This window comes from Panthera pardus, unplaced genomic scaffold, assembly GCF_024362965.1.
Source record: "Panthera pardus isolate Hobbes unplaced genomic scaffold, ASM2436296v1 HiC_scaffold_1, whole genome shotgun sequence".
NCBI lineage: Eukaryota > Metazoa > Chordata > Mammalia > Carnivora > Felidae > Panthera > Panthera pardus.
This window is the reverse complement of record NW_026526654.1, coordinates 85,331,215-85,347,670: the sequence shown is the minus strand read 5'-3', so window position 1 is coordinate 85,347,670 and position 16,456 is coordinate 85,331,215. Positions and strand designations below refer to the sequence as shown.

The 16,456-nt window shown below is 44.5% G+C and overlaps 1 protein-coding gene across 1 annotated transcript in view; it reads left to right on the top strand.

The window, feature by feature from the left end:
- Positions 1 to 922, top strand: part of LOC109266145 (phospholipid-transporting ATPase IB) — a 635,626-nt gene extending 634,704 nt beyond the window's left edge. The window contains exon 38 of the mRNA XM_053900789.1: positions 451 to 922. The gene's annotated coding sequence lies outside the window, so the exon portion shown is untranslated. The remainder of the gene's footprint in view (positions 1 to 450) is intronic.
- The last annotated feature ends 15,534 nt before the right edge of the window (positions 923 to 16,456 follow it).

Sequence of the window (16,456 nt, the reverse complement as noted above, 5' to 3'; positions counted from 1 at the left end):
TCAATTCTATGTAAGCCATGATCCCTTTAAGGAAAAATACTATTCAGAATTTCTTTTTATGCATGCTTTGGAATCAGGTGGTTAACTTTGCCACTAAAAATTTCACAGGAAAAACTCCCAAATCACTCTACAGCAACGTTCAGGATAAATCATCTCTGATCTACACATAATAAAGACTAAAGGAAGAAGAATAGAATATTTACTTAAAAATGAGCTGCTCAAATCCTTTGCTTCTCTACCAAAGGTGAAAATGGGTTCTATCTAGTATCGTAAAAATGTAGGTAGCTACCAGAAATCTAGCCGCTAATGGTGAAGAAATTATTGTTTCTTGCCCAGGATGTTGAATTTATAACATGTAACTGATAAAATCTTAGTAATAAAGCTTGTTAATGTAGTATGTTGACTGAAAAAAAAAATGACTCTAATTCTCTACCCCAACACTATTCGTAGCCTTTGCAATGTGTCTTTGGAGACCTTCCCTTGCAGAGGTGGAATCTATTTTCCCACTCTGAATCTGGGCAACTTTGCGGTTTACTTTAGCCAATAGAACGCAGCAAAAAGACTGATGTGCCGGTTCTGAGCCTAATCTCTGGCGGCCTCACTGGTTTGCACGCTTCTGCTCGCATTCTTTGAACCCTGCTGCGCCCTGAGAACGAGCTCAAAGTTCTACTGGAGTAGGAGAGACCACTCGAGCAGAGACTGTGATGGCATCCTAAACCAGTCAGCCCCCCGCTGACCTGCGAGGTGACTGCAGCCAGGTGAGTGAGCAGACTGGAACCTAGCTGAGATCCTCTGGGATCTCAGAGCAGAGAGCAGCACAACCACCCAGCTGACCAGCCGGAATGCTGAAAGATGAATGTTTATTATCGGATGCCAATGAAGTTTTGCAGTTACTATATGCCATGGAAGTTTGTGGTCGCCCAGCCCTATTGTGACAATAAATAACTGATACAGTTAATGGCTACTTTTTTTTTTTTTTAAGAACATTTCAGGCTTATTCTTTTATTCCAGAAATCCATGTTAAGACGGTGATATTTGGCTTTGGCTTCTGTGACTTTACCACCTGACCATTAAAAATTCAACCCAAAGCATGGATTCAGTGCTTCTCCGTGAGTTAAGAATGATCATCTCCAGTTTAGAACTTAAAAAACACACATGCACACAACTGAGGGTTTGGAAGATTTCCCAGGTCCAAATCAGATCTATCTGCCTCCAGAACCATGTTCTGGAGTTACAGAGCTACATTCTCTAATACAGTCTCTGGGATGAGCTCTGGCAAGAATGGAGTTGGTCATTTACAGGGAGTCATCCTACGGCCTGATGGACAATTTATTCTGGGTAGGAAATGAAGAGGGTCCATTCCATTTGGAAACTGATATCTGTGCATGAAAGCCAATTTGATTGTCTGGGAAAAGACTCTGGATGGAAGGAAATGTTGGTAATCCCACCACAGACCGGCACAGGTACTCAGGAAAAGTGTACTGAGTTCATGAAAGTTACTTATCAATGGAATATGCTTTGCGGCTTAAAGAAAGGAAATCTGTTCAAATTAGGATTTTATGTGACAGTCCTCTCTATTATTCTTCCGATGCATTCACTCTAAAATTAGGCAAGAATAATTATTTGACCATATGCTTTGTTAGTCCGCCACCTTCCTCTGATTAGACTAAGCTGACATCTGAAGAAAGGTGTTGGGAATTGAAGCAGTGTGAGAAAGACACAAAGGAACAAACTCTCTTGTGAGTAAATACTCGAGGGAAAGACAGAACACTGATTGGATAGAGAAGAGGAGTGGTTCTCAAGGTGTTTCCAGGGTCAGCAGCCTCAGCATCATCGGAGAATGTGTTAGAAGTGCCGATGCTCAGGTTTTACCTCGGACCCACGGGATCAGAGCCCTGGAGAGCTTCCATAGACCTTTTAGGTGGTTCTGACGCCCCCTGAACGTGAAGAACCACCAGGTAAGGGCCATTCAAAAGGAGCATTTTTCTTCCTTGTACGCTTTCAGTTTGGGTCTTGTGCACAGTCGAGAGATAGAACGGGACAGCTCTGACCCTCCCAGCTCTCTGCTCCCGGAGGAGGCCGGTGGAAGAGTTGCAGTCTCCCTGTTCCTTGCAAGGTCTGTGAACAATGAAAGCGGGCAGGGGAAAGGTAACTGGCAGAGGAGCCCAGTCCTTGTGGCCCCCTCGCTCCGCTCCAGCTTCCCTTACTCCTTAAGCTTAACCCTCTGGCTGCCCCGACAAGGTCAAAGCACCTTGTATGTCATGCAAAAAATATTTCCCAGCAAAGTGCTTTGCCTCCAGCTGTGAAATTGATTAGTGGCCACAAAATCCCTGGGGAAGGGTCTCTGCTGGCAGCTGTAGTTGCTATTTGGAAACTGCAGAAGAAAGGAGTTCATGAGGGAGGACAAGATCCTGTACAGGAAAAAAAGTTTTAAAGTATCTTTTCCTCTCGAAGGTAAGCAATGACACACCCAGGAGAGGAAATAATTCTACTTCCTGTATTCGAGTTTTTTGTTGGAATAGCTTAATATTTAGTTAATCGTTACAAAGCTACTTCTGAAATCAGTATCAAGAAAATTAGCTTGTATGTATTTGAGAGCTGTGGAATTAGAAGATGAAAATCAGCCGGTGCACATCCTGGGAAGGCGTGCTCCTTGTGGAACACTTGGCCAGAGTGAACTGTCTCCATGTATCCAGGAACACTGTCTGAAATATGGGAAAACCAAAAATGTCTTATCATGACAGGTTCAACTCATTACTCAGATCTGGAATTCTTTCCTTAAAATACATTGCTCTCCATAAAAGTGAGGCAATTTAATTTAATTTAATTTAATTTTGAGAGAGACAGAGATAATACAATTGGGGGAAGGGCAGAGAGAGAGAGAGAGAGAGAGAGGGAATCCCAAGCAGGCTCCATGCCACCATCACAGACCCCTACATGAGGCTTGAACCCACCAACCTATGAGATCATGACCTGAACCAAAACCGTGAACTGGAGGCTTAACCAACTGAGCCACCCAGGCACCCCATCCATAAGAATGAGTTTCAAAGGTCCAGTTAAACTCTGCAATACTTCCTACTACCACATTTCCCCCCCTAAAGCACCTTTTGAACATATCCTAATATTCTGAAGTAGAAGAGTGCTGCTTGACCCAAGAGAGAATGCATGTCCAGGCCTCAGCTACTGCACTGGGAGTAAGTTACATGAAACCGACTAATACCAATTTATGGGCCCAGATATTTTATTTTCAGTTAATACATAGCCAGTTAGATTTTTACACAGTGCAGGGGACAGAGGTAAAACCAAGATTCATAATAGGAAAATATATAAACTATGAAAAAAAAAAAACCAACAAATACAGGTATCCTAGGTGGAAAAGTTACAAAGCATACCATGGGAGCTAAGTGTTTTCTTCACAAATTACTTGACTGGGCCAAAAGTGGGGGGAAAAAAAAGTGTCTCTCACGCCCCCTGGTGTCTTCTGGTAGGACTTGCAGCGTTCCAAAGTTCTTCAACAATTCCTATCAGAGTGAACAAATTCTAATTCCCTCTTTTTATTTATGAGAGACTTTATTAATTATAAAAATAATTGAAATATCTACCTAAATATGAGAGACAGGAAAGCCTGGTGTTTGCTGATGACTGTCAGTGAGTTTACCATAAAATGGGGCTAATCAAGAATGCTAAGAGCATGAGGTCATGACCAGATGGCTGCCGTCAGTGAACACATGTCTGAACTAATTACCAGGAGGGGACAGGGACAAAGACCAAGTGCCTATAAAAAGCAGTAGAGCTTGGTGAGCCAAGGGGCCAAATTAAGGAGGTAAATCAGGAGGACAGGAGAACCAGAGTTAGGAATTTTGTGGAAAGCACAAATACAGACTAGACCATGGGAGGAAGAAAACCCTGAACGGATTGGAATTTTGAATGTCGCTCCAATCTAGTTTAGATCCTACATAGGCAATCAAATAAGCATCTATCAAAACAAACAAAAAGAGGCCATTGAGGGGCAAAAAAAAAGAAGAAATCCCATTTCAGAGAAATAATCAAAACAATGTTATCAAACCAGTAAAGAACGTGGTTTATAAACATTTGCTCTCACCGCTTGTACTAGAAGCTTCAGAAATTTGTTTAGAATTTTACAATATCTAAAGAAAATGAACAAATTAAGGACCAGACAACGGATTTTGGAAACACATTTTTCATGTAGGTGATTTTGGGCTGGAGGAGGAAATAGGATACATGACTCAGTGACTCTACTGGTTTACTGTTGCCTTGAAAGCCAAATCTCCTGGCTTTCAATTTTCCTGGAAATTCGAAAGGTAAGAATGCCTTTTTCGAGTTTTTCAGCATGCAAGTCTCTGGGAAACGGGTTTCTATGGCATGGCTATCTACACTCACAGCTCAGCAAAGATCTGGACTTCTAAACAGCCGGTTAAACTGGCAAAAAGCGAAACACATGAACGTGTGATCAGTTTGTGGGTCTGTGTTTTAAGTCTCCGTGTGTGCTCTCTGCGTATATCGATAAAACCCAAAGGAGGGCCCCTATGGGCGCGGGTGTGCATTCCTAGCGTGCAGAAAAATCACCTGGAGACCTTGAATAAACACAGATCCGGGCTGGGGAGAGTCAACCAGTGACTGAGCGTCTGATGCAGGAGATCTGGGGTGGGGCTAAGAATTTGGGTTGCTGACAAGTTCCCTGGTAACACCGGAGCCCGCACTGAAAACTGCTGCTGTGGGCGTGTGGAGCTTTTGAGGCGCTAGTTGGGTGGGTGAGGAAGGAGAAGGCTGGATGTGTCCAGAACATTCCCGGAGACGCTCCGAGGCAACCCTCTGCACAGAGCCGACCCATCCCCAGGCCTCCAGGAGCAAACGGTTTGTTAACGGGGTTCTCAGGCACTCTCCACTCTGTAGCGGATTAAAATGCACGGGCAGGCGTGGCTCACACCCCTAAGCACACGCGGGCGCCAAAGTCCCCGGCTCCTCCCCGGCGCCCCACTGTGGATGTTCTCTGCAGGGATGCAAGGAGGGTGTAGAGCGAGGGCCCCTCCCCGGCTCCGGGCAACCCTGCCCTTCCCCCTTCCCACCTGCGTTCCGCCCCTCCCCTTCCCTCCCGCCTCGCGTCCCACCGAACCCCGCCGGGCCCCGCTCCCTCTCCCACCCGCACGTGCGCCGCGTCCAAGCCCCGCCCCCCGGCTCTGCCCCGCCGGGGCCTCGCGCTGCCCTCCCCTGCCCACCTGCGCCGCGGCGGCTCCGCCCGAGCCCCGCCCCCGGCGCTGCCCCGCCCCTCCGCGCCCGGGAGCCCCGCCCCGGTCCCGCTCCGCCGGCGCCGGGACGCGCACTCGCGCCAAGGGCCGGAAAGGAGCCCGGAGTCGTCGAAAGGGAGAGTGGGAAGCACGCGCTGTGGTGGCCTGGCAGCAGCTGGGGCGGGGTGTGCTGGCGGGGGCGGCCCGTGCCCCGAGCTCTCGAGGCGCGCGGGAGGCGTGCTCCTTGCCCTCGGGCTTCTCTGGCGGGTTGACCAGCAGTCCGAGCGGAGGAACCCGCGGCGGCGCGAAGGAGGCCCCGCGCGGAGGACGCGGGCCCGGACGCCGTACGCGCAGGGGGCGACCCTCCTCCTCTGGCCGGCTTCCCGTCCCTTCCCTCGGCCCAGCTCACGCACACACCCTGGTAGGTGCTGCGCCGGCTCGTCCTCGTGGCCGCGTCCCCAGCTTCACGGGCCCCGGGCCAGGCCCCGCCTCTCTGCCCAGAAAAGGAAATTCCTAGATGTTAATAGGGGAGGCCTCCTTGTTCTGCAGAAGCAAAGTTCTTGAAAAGCGACGTGTCCAAGGGTATCTGAAGCGGTTTTGTTTATCTTTAGGGTTTTTTTTTTTTTTTTTTTTAAGTTTTATGTAACGCATTCCATTGTATGTAGGGTAGGGGCCAGTAGGGGCCCAAGTGCAGAAGTCAGCAGAATGGATGCAGCGCCCCAGGCCACGGGTGGCTGTGGCCGGCCTGTTTGGGGAGGACGTGGACAGAACAGAGGTTCCACCTCGGATCCTAGTGCTTACGAAACCAAACGGCAACAAAGTCTGAGCCATCAGCCTCGAGAGATGCAGGCTGGCAACAGGCTGCAGATGTGTTTGATAAGCTGCGTTCCACGGAGGCCTCCAAGGAAGACCTGCGTGGAAATGAGGTTCTAATAGGGAGCCTTGGGACGGGAAATCTTCCCAGATGATTTCCAGAGGGTGGTCCGCAGCTGGGCTAGTTTGTGTGTCAGGAAATCTTCTGAGCAGCCTCAGTGGCTGGGAAAAGCATCGTTTTTAGGTAACGGGCAAGACTCTGTCAGAGTAAATCATGTATTTAATAATTTTTCCCTCACCAGATAGTAACCCATAGGAAAATGACCTGTGTAACCCCCACGGCAGCGGGGGGCAGCTTCTTTATTTGCTGTCATTTGGTTCACATTGACTCAGTCCTCTCCCATCCTCCCACCCCCACCTCCTGATGGGAGCACGGCCCCCTTTCAGAGATTTCACATTTCAGGGTGTTCTTTCTACCTCTGGAAAAAGTTCCATTCTGCGTGTGCTGACCCCAAGACAGAGCCCAGGCATTTTCATCTGACCCCCCCCCCCCCAAATTCTAGTGAGGTAGTAATGTGTTTTGGACATTTACTCAAGATTTGGGGGGGTTAAGATAGCAAGTTAAGACGCCTAAAGATGCAGGCCTCGGCTTCCTTCTCTTCTCCCTCAGCCGTCCCCTAAGCAAGGTCATCTCCTGACCTAGAGATCAATGCCAATAGATCTGCATCAGAAGCCCCTTCCCTCATCACTCCTTCTGTGTGTCCAGCTGCTTCCCTGATCGCTCCGTTTGGCTGTTGTAAAAGGCTCCTCGTACTTAGCGTATCTTTGGCAAAACCTGAAAGAGTAAAATTATTTCCGGAATGTGCCCAGACCCTTGCAGGCTCTGGCCGCTGTGTGATGTCGCAACCATGGCAACAGTGGAGGGACTTAGATAAGTTGCGACAAAGGGTGAACCCCTTTTCAGTATGTTCTGCCATTTCTTGGTTCCCTCTTGGCTCACTTCGTACACATCTTTTTACTGCCTTTTCCAGGAATACTGCCAAAATATTCTTTGAACGTAGAGAGGGGTTGTTGTCTATGTGAATGGCGAATACAACTCTGAAGAGTTACCAATAACATCATGGCCACTGTTGAATGGTATACCTTCTTAACCTGAAGATGATTTGTGTGCTAAGACATGTTGGCATGGCGGGCCCATGAGGGTTCTCTATCGGTGGCGTCACAGCCCTCTCTGGAGCCTGCCCCTGTCCGCAGAGGGCAGGGAGAGACCAAAGAAAGAGGCAGGCCGCTCCAGGTTGGTAGGTGACAGTTTTAATAATAGCAAAGGGAACAAACATATGAGATTTGTCTTGGGCTGTGGCAAGACGAACGGATACCTGCACCCACCTCCAGATCTTAAAACTCCTAATGAGGGGCACCTGGGTGGCTCAGTCGGTTAAGCGGCCGACTTCAGCTCAGGTCACGATCTCGCGGTCCGTGAGTTCGAGCCCCGCGTCGGGCTCTGGGCTGACGGCTCGGAGCCTGGAGCCTGCTTCCGATTCTGTGTCTCCCTCTCTCTCTGCCCCTTCCCCGTTCATGCTCTGTCTCTCTCTGTCTCAAAAATAAATAAACGTTAAAAAAAAAAAAAAAAGTTAAAAAAAAAAAAAACAACTCCTAATGAGGCCCTGAGTGGGCTCAGTTCACATATACCATGCAGGTGTTTTCAACATCACATCCACATCTCAAGGCTCTGTCCTTGGAGCTGCCTCTGGGAGCAGGAAAGACAAATGGAACCCACATTCCAAGGAAGGGGAGGGAGTGAGGAGCCTCGGAGTGCCCTGATCCAGCTCATGGGTCACTTGGTGATCACGTTCCCCAACATACCCACATACCTATAGTTTCCACTAGAAAAAGCATGTAGAGATCACCACTTAATACGATTACGATAAGGTCTGTTTAGCAATCTACTTAGAAGGATTAAGGTTGGTCAGTTTTGAATACCACTAGTATTTCTGAGTAAGAATGACATGATAGGGGCGCCTGGGTGGCTCAGTCGGTTAAGCGACTCACTTCGGCTCAGGTCATGATCTCACAGTTTGTAGGTTCAAGCCCCGTGACGGGCTCTGTGCTGACAGCTTGGAGCCTGGAGCTTTGGATTCTGTGTCTCCCTCTCTCTGCCCCTCCCCAGCTTGTGCTCTGTGTCTCTCTCTCAAAAATAGGTGAACATTAAAAAAAAAAAAAATGACCTGATACATCTACCAACAGAGTTACCTTAGGAAATGTAACGGGATGAAAATTTAATCATTGGTGCCCATAAAAAGAGTGATAAATAATATTTTACTAAATAACTTAGTGGTGGAAGGTGGGAAGTGACCATGAAAAAGGAGTTGGTTCTGAAGCATCTGAGTGGCTCAGGCGGTTAAGCCTCTGATGCTTGATATGGGCTCAGGTCATGATCTCACAGTTCATGGAATCGAGCCCCGAGTCAGGCTCTGTGCTGACAGTGTGGATTCTCTGTCCCCCCCTCTCTCTCTGCCCCACTCATGCTCTCTCTCTCTCTCTCAAAAATAAATTTTTTTTTAAAAGGAGATGATTCTGCTCTGTGTAAGAGATGAATAGGAACTTTTGAGTGGGAAAGAGTAGAAAAGGGACAGAGGGAAGTGGGGAGAAAGGAGGCAGGGACTGGACCATGTGGTTGGGATTGGAAACCAGTGTAGGGATTTATATTTAATTCTACGTGCAGTAGGAAGTCGTCAAAGATTTTCAGCAGAATAGGGCTAATCTCAGTCGAGTAGAAATTCAGAAGGTCTTTTGGAATTTCCATGGCTTAGCCGAAAACTTCCCTGATAGCACCTGTATTTTCCACTTACCAAGCTATTTTCTTAGGTTAAAAGTGAGAGCGGAGTTGCTATGCCAAAGGTTGTAGATATATTTTAAGGCATTCAGTATGTATTGATATATTTAATTCTTTATTAAGTGACTGATTAAGGACCATAATTTTATATATTTTATTTATTTATTTATAAATATATACATTTATTTATATATTTTATTTACTTATTTTATTATATATTTTATTTTCCCCTGTACTAAATGTTCTAGAAACATCATTCTTTTTATTATAAACAGAAATTTGTGAAAAAGAGAAAATAAGTTTCTTGTGTGATAAATACTCTTTCATAGGGGATATCAGTAGATACTGTGAATTCAGAATGTGTGGCACAGGGAAAGCTTTTAAATGGTGAGCTCAGGCTGAACCACCTACATCTCAGCAGCAGCCGTGCCAAGGACCTGTGTTTGAGTTAGGAACTAAGTTTGGCTGCAGGTAACTCAAACCTGACAAACAGCGGCTTAACCAAATTAGTGGCCTTACGATGGTCAGATTAGGGATGGTTTATGCTTCCAGGATGCCTTACAGATTGGACTCCTGTCTTTCCACTCATTCACTTGTAGGAGGTACCTGTTGCCTCACAGTGCATCATGGCTGCTGCGACGCCAGCATGAGGCCCACGTAGGAATGAAGCAAGAAATGAAGAGCAGTAAAACATATGGGCCAACTGGGTATGGTCCTCTTTTAAGGGCCTTTCCTGGATGCCCTCTCCCCCAGTCTGCTTTTAGATTGCTTAGCCTAAAGTGTGTCACATGGGCATCTTCCAAGGAAGCTAGGAAATGTGGTAAAGGTGATGGGACTGAGTTAATAGGGAAGATGAGGAGAATGATTGTTGGTAGACCAGTGGCAGTCTCTGTCCCGCCCCAGATGGGACCTTGGCCACAACTCCAGATGAGAAAAGTAAATCAAAATTGAAGTCCACAAACGATAAAGAAATTTTTATTAGTTACTTATTGCCAAATAACCATTTACTCCAAATGTTAGAGACTTAAAAACAACGAACATTTATAGTCTCACAGAACGTGTGGGGGCAGGAATGCAGATGTGCTTTAGCTGGGCCCTCTAGATGAAGGTACCTCGTGAGGTTACAGTCAAGGTGAGCCTCGTCTAGGGCTGCATCCCATCTGGAGGCCCAACCGGAGGAGGAGGTGTCTCCAGGCTCACTCACGTGCTCGTTGTCTGGATTCAGTTCCTCACGTGCTGTCAGATTCAAGGCTGCGAGTCCTTGCTGGCAGGTGGCTGCAGGCCTCAGCATCTTTCTGGATGATCTTTCCCGCAGAATAGCTCACAACCTGGCAGCTAGCAGTCAGCAGAGCGAGCAAGAGAGAGACCCAGAAAGATGGCCAGATGAAATCTGGAGTCTGTCATTGAACCTCATGACCTCCCACGTACCTTTGACCGTATTCTGTGGATAATTTACACAAGTGCGTGAATGCCTGGAAGCAGGAACCACTTCATGACATGTTAGAATCTGCTGATCACAATTATGCGTCTCGAGCGAGGACGCGTGGGCCCCATTTCCTTGTAGAGCTCTGAGAAGGTTGCCCAAGAGCAAGGACCATTTATTCTCCTCCCTCCTGATGCATTTTCTCCTGCCTGCTTGAGATAAGCATTTGTTTTGGAACCACACATAGCACACACAGACTCACCCCCCTTTTTGGGCCTCCATTTACAATAATTACGTTACTTAAACATTTTCTCTTGGTCACCCACCTTCGTAACTTTATATTTTTAAACTTCCACTGTTCTTCCATCCGCATCAGTTTTTTTTTTTTTTAATTTTTTTTTAACGTTTATTTATTTTTGAGACAGAGAGAGACAGAGCATGAACGGGGGAGGGGCAGAGAGAGAGGGAGACACAGAATCCGAAGCAGGCTCCAGGCTCCGAGCCATCAGCCCAGAGCCCGACGCGGGGCTCGAACTCACGGACCGTGAGATCGTGACCTGAGCCGAAGTCGGACGCTTAACCGACTGAGCCACCCAGGCGCCCCATCCGCATCAGTTTCTTGACGCCCGTGTTAGGCTACTCGAGCTGCCATACCAAAATACCACAGGCTGGGGGGTTTAAACAACAGACATTTATTTTCTCACGGCTCTGGAGCCTGGAAGCCCGTGATCCGGATTCCGTCAGGTTTAGTTTCTACTGAAGCTTTTTTCCTTCTGGCTTACAGATGTCTGCATCCTCGGTGTCCTCACGTGACATCTTCTCTGTGCACAGAGAGATCTCTGGGGTCTCTTACTCGTAGGAGGACACTAGCCCTGTCAGGTTAAGGCCCCACCCCTGGGAACTTCAATGATCTCCCTGAAAACCTTATCCAGATACAGTGACACCAGGGGCTAGGGTTCCAACATAGGAATTTTAGGGAAACCACTCGGTCCATAGCAACTCTATTATATAAATGAATGCTTCTGTAATTTTTCTCCTTCTAGGAACTGCACCTTTGCTTATACCTGTCTTATCTCCTCTTCTGTCAACTACACCTTTGCTTTACATTTTCAGAGCTGTTAATATTTGCATTCTAAGCATCGCGTGCTTCATTGAGGGCTGAGTGTAGGCATTGAAAGCCAATGAGAAGTATTTACATTCCTTTTATTCTGTATATTCCTTGCCGAGCTAGGTAGTATTTTCGTATTAACTTTCCTTCTCTACAGCTCTTTGTGTTCAATTTTACTGGCTTCAGGTCAACTAAACTGTGACAGGCTCTGAGGACAAATATATGCTCTCTTTTTTTTTAATATTTAGCCTTTAAAACAAATTTTTTTCTAATGTTCATTTTTGACAGAGAGAGAGAGAGAGAGAGACAGAGCATGAGCGGGGGAGGGGCAGAGAGAGAGAGGGAGACACAGAATTGGAAGCAGGCTCCAGGCTCTGAGCTGTCAGGACAGAGCCCGATGCAGGGCTGGAACTCACAGACCGTGAGATCACGACCTGAGCCGAAGTCGGACGCTCAACCGACTGAGCCACCCAGGTGCCCCCAAATATATGCTCTTTATTCTTCTCTCCATCTCTTTCTTTTTATATGCCATCAACTGTTCAATGTCATGCAACTTTTTATTTTCCTTTATATTCAGAAGCATAATTTTTTCAATAGTTTTTGGGTTTTACAGAGGCTTCTAATTGCCTTTCTTTTTTTCTTTCTCCCTTTTTAAAAAAAATATTTTTAATGTTTCTTTATTTTTGAGACAGAGAGAGACAGAGCATGAACGGGGGAGGGTCAGAGAGAGAGGGAGACACAGAATCCGAAGCAGGCTCCAGGCTCTGAGCTGTGAGCACTGAGCCTGATGCGGGGCTTGAACTCACAGAGCGCGAGATCATGACCTGAGCCGAAGTTGGACTCTTAACCAATTGAGCCACCCAGGCGCCCCTCTTTTTTTCTTAATAAAAGAAATACATGCCTTTTTCATGTCTTTAGTGTAATCCCACTTCTCGATTGTAGTATCTACTGTATAAAGTCCTCTCAATTATTTTCAAACATTATAATTCTCCTGCCCCAATCTGTATGGGAAAGCCAACTCTGTGTGTCCACCAAACTGTTTCATCTTTAGAAAGATGATCTTTTCCAAGCTGCTGCTGCTTTTAGTTAAAAAAAATAAAATTATAATTGTATATACATACCACAGTTGGGATGCTTCTGTATGTTGGCTATTGTAAATAATGCTGCAATAAACATAGTGATGCATATATCTTGTTGAATTAGTGTTTTCATTTTCTTTGGATAAACACACAGTAGTGGAATTACTGGATTATATGGTAGTTCTGTTTTTAATTTTTTGAGGAAACACTATACTGTTTTCTACAGTGGCTGCACCAGTTTGCATTCCCACCAACAGTGCACAAGGGTTCCTTTCTCCCTGCGTCCCCATCAACACTTGTTATTTTTCATTTTTTTAATTTTTTTTATTTTACTCATTCTGACAGATGTGAGGTGGACAACTCATTGTGGTGTTGATTTGCATTTTGCTGATGATTAGTGATGTCGAGCATCTTTTAATGTGTCTGTTGACCATCTGTATGTTGTCTTTGGAAATATGTCTGTTCAGGTCCTCTGCCATTTTTAGTAGGATTATTGGTTTTTTAATATTTATTTATTTATTTAGAGCAAGAGCAGGCTCAGCGTGGAGCCTGACATGGGGCTTGATCCTGCAGCAGTGAGCTCATGACCTGAGCTGAAATCAAGAGTCAAACACTTAACCGAGTGAGCCACCCAGGTGCCCCAGATTATTATTGTTTTTTAATGTAGAATTCTTTATATATATATTTTGGATATTAACCCCTTATTAGATATTACATGCAAATATTGTCTGCCATTCACTAGATTGCCTTTTTGTCTTGTTAATGATTTCCAAGCTTTTTATTTTGGTGTAGTCCCAATAGTTTATTTTTGCATCTGTTTCCCTTGCCTTAGAAGGCATAGCTAGAAAAATGTTGCTATGGTTGATGTCAAAGAAATTACTGCTTATATTTTCTTCTAAGAGTTTTATGGATTCAAGTCTCACACTTAGGTGTTTAATCCACTTTGAGTTATTTTTGTGTATGGTATTAGAAAGTGGTCCAGTTTCATTCTTTTGCATGTAGCTGACCAGTTTTCCCAGCACCAATTGTTACGAGCCTGTTCTTTCCCGGTTGTATACTCTTACCTCTTTTGTTGTAGATTAATTGACTGTATAAGCTTGGATTTATTTCTGGGGGTCTCTTCTGTTCTATTGATCTATGTGTCTGTCTTCCTGTCAGCACCATACTGTTTTGATTACTGTCGCTTTGTAGAATATCTTGAAATCTGGGATAATGATACCTGAAGCCTTGTTCTTCTTACGATTGTTTTGGCTATTCAGGCACCTTTTGTGGTTCCATACAAATTTTAGGATTATTCTAGTTTTGTGAAAAATGTTGTTGGCATTTTGATAGGGATTACATTAAGTCTGTAGCTTGCTTTGGGTATTACGGACATTTTGACAATATTTGTTCTTCCAGTCCATGAAATATCTTTACATTTATTTGTGTCTTATTCAGTTTCTTTCATCAGTGTCTTATAGTTTTCAGAGGACAGGTCTTTCACTTCCTTGGTTAAATTTATTCCTAGGTATTTTATTCTTTTTGGTGTGATTATAAATGGGATTGTTTCTTAATTCTTAATTTATTTCTTAATTTCTTAATTCTTAATATCTTTGCTACTTCATTATTAAGGGTATGGAAATGATACAGATTTCTGTATATTAATTTTGTATTCTGCAACTTGACTGAATTCATTAATCAGTTCTAGTCATGTTTTGGTGCAGTCTTTGAGGTTTTTTCTATATAGTGTCATGTCCTGTATATGCATGTAGTGATAGTTTTACTTTTCCTTACTGCTTTGGAAGCCTTTTATTTATTTTTCTTGTCTGATTTCTGTGGCTACAACTTCCAGTACTATGTTGAGTAAAAGTGGTGAGGGTGGACATCCTTGTCTTAGAGGAAAAGTTTTCAGTTTTTCACCATTGAGTATGATGTTAATTGTGGCTTTTTCCTATTTGGCTTTTATGTTGAGATATGTTCCCACTTTGTTGAGAGCTTTTATCATGAATGGATGTTGAATTTTTCAGTGCTTTATCTGCATCTATTGCTATGATCAGTTTTTATCCTTCCTCTTTTTAATGTGATGTATCACATTGATTTGCAAATAATGAATCACCTTCGCATCCCTGGAATAAATCTTACTTGATCATGGTGAATGATTTTTTGTAATGTACTGTTGAATTCAGTTTGCTAATATAATGTTGAGGATTTTTGCCTCCATGTTCATCAGAGATATTGGCCTGTATCTTTCCTTTTTTGTAGTGTCTTTATCTCATTTTGGTATCACTGTAATGCTGTCCTCATAAAATGAATTTGAAAGTTTTCTTCCTCTTCTATTGTTTGGAAATAGTTTGAGAATAGGTATTAACTCTTCTTTAAATGTTTGGTAGAATTCACCTGTAAAGATATCTGGTCTTGGACTTTTGTTTCTTGGGAGGTTTTTGATTACTGATTTAATTTCATTACTGTAATTGATCTGGTCAGATTTTCTATTTCTTCCCGATTCAATTTTGGAAAATTGTATGTTTCTGGGAAATTACCAGTTTCATCTAGGTTGGCCAATTTGCTGACATATAATTTTTCAAATGAAGATTCAAATAAATAGAGTAATAACCCTTTGTATTTCTGTGGTATTGTGTTATTTCTATGTCTTTGTTATTTTAATGTTTACTTATTTATTTTTGAGAGAGAGAGTGAGAGCTTAAGCGTGAGCAGGGGAGGGGCAGAGAGAGAGAGAGAGGGAGAATCCCAAGCAGGCTCCATGTTATCACCACAGAGACCGACCTGGAGCTTGAACTCCCGAACTGTGAGATCGTGGCCTGACCCAAAATCAAGAGTCGGATGCTTAACTGACAGCCACCTAGGTACCCCGAGATTTTTCTTTTTTCTTGAGGTAGGCCCATATTACTGTAAAATTTCCTCTTAGAATTGCTTCTGGTGCATCCCAAAGATTTTGAACCATTGTGGGTTTTGTTTTGTTTTGTTTTTTTTAAATTTTTTTTCAACGTTTTTTATTTATTTTTGGGACAGAGAGAGACAGAGCATGAACGGGGGAGGGGCAGAGAGAGAGGGAGACACAGAATCGGAAGCAGGCTCCAGGCTTCGAGCCATCAGCCCAGAGCCTGATGCGGGGCTCGAACTCACAGACCGCGAGATCGTGACCTGGCTGAAGTCGGACGCTTAACCGACTGCGCCACCCAGGCGCCCCTTGTTTTGTTTTTTTAAGTTAATTCAGAGAGAGGGGGTGGGGGGAGGTAAGGGCAGAGAGAGAAGGGAGGGAGAATCTCAAGCAGGCTCTGCACTGTCAGCGCAGAGCCCCATATGGGGCTCAAACTCATGACCTGCAAGATCGTGACTCGAGCTGAAACCAAGAGTCAAATGCTTAACCAACGGAAGCACCCAGGCGCCCCTGAAACGTTGTGTTTTCATTTTCATTTGTCTCCATGTATTTTTAAATTTCCTCCTTTTTAAAAATTTTTAAAGTTTTTATTTAAATTCCTGGTAGTTAACAAAAGTGTAATATTAGTTTCAGGTGTACAATATAGTGATTCAACACCCCCATACAACACCAGGTGCTCATCACAGGTAATCCCCATCACCTATTTTGCCCATCCTCCCCCCGACCCCGTAACCATCAGTCTGTTCTCTGTAGTTAAGAGTCTGATTTCCTCTTTGATTTCTTCATTGGCCAACTGGTTGTTTAGTAGGCCTGTTGTTTAGCCTGCGTGTGTTTGATTTCTAGTTTCATACCATTGTGGTCAGAAAAGGCGTTTGATATGATTTCAGTCCTCTTAAATTTATTGAGACTTGTTTTGTGGTCTAAAATGTGATATATCCTGGAGAATGTTCCATGTGCACTGGAAAAGAATGTATGTTCTGCTTTTGGCCGAAATATTTTGTATATATTGGTTAGGTCCATCTGATCTAATGTGTCATTCATAGCCACTAAACAGTCATTAGCATTCTGTCTGGATG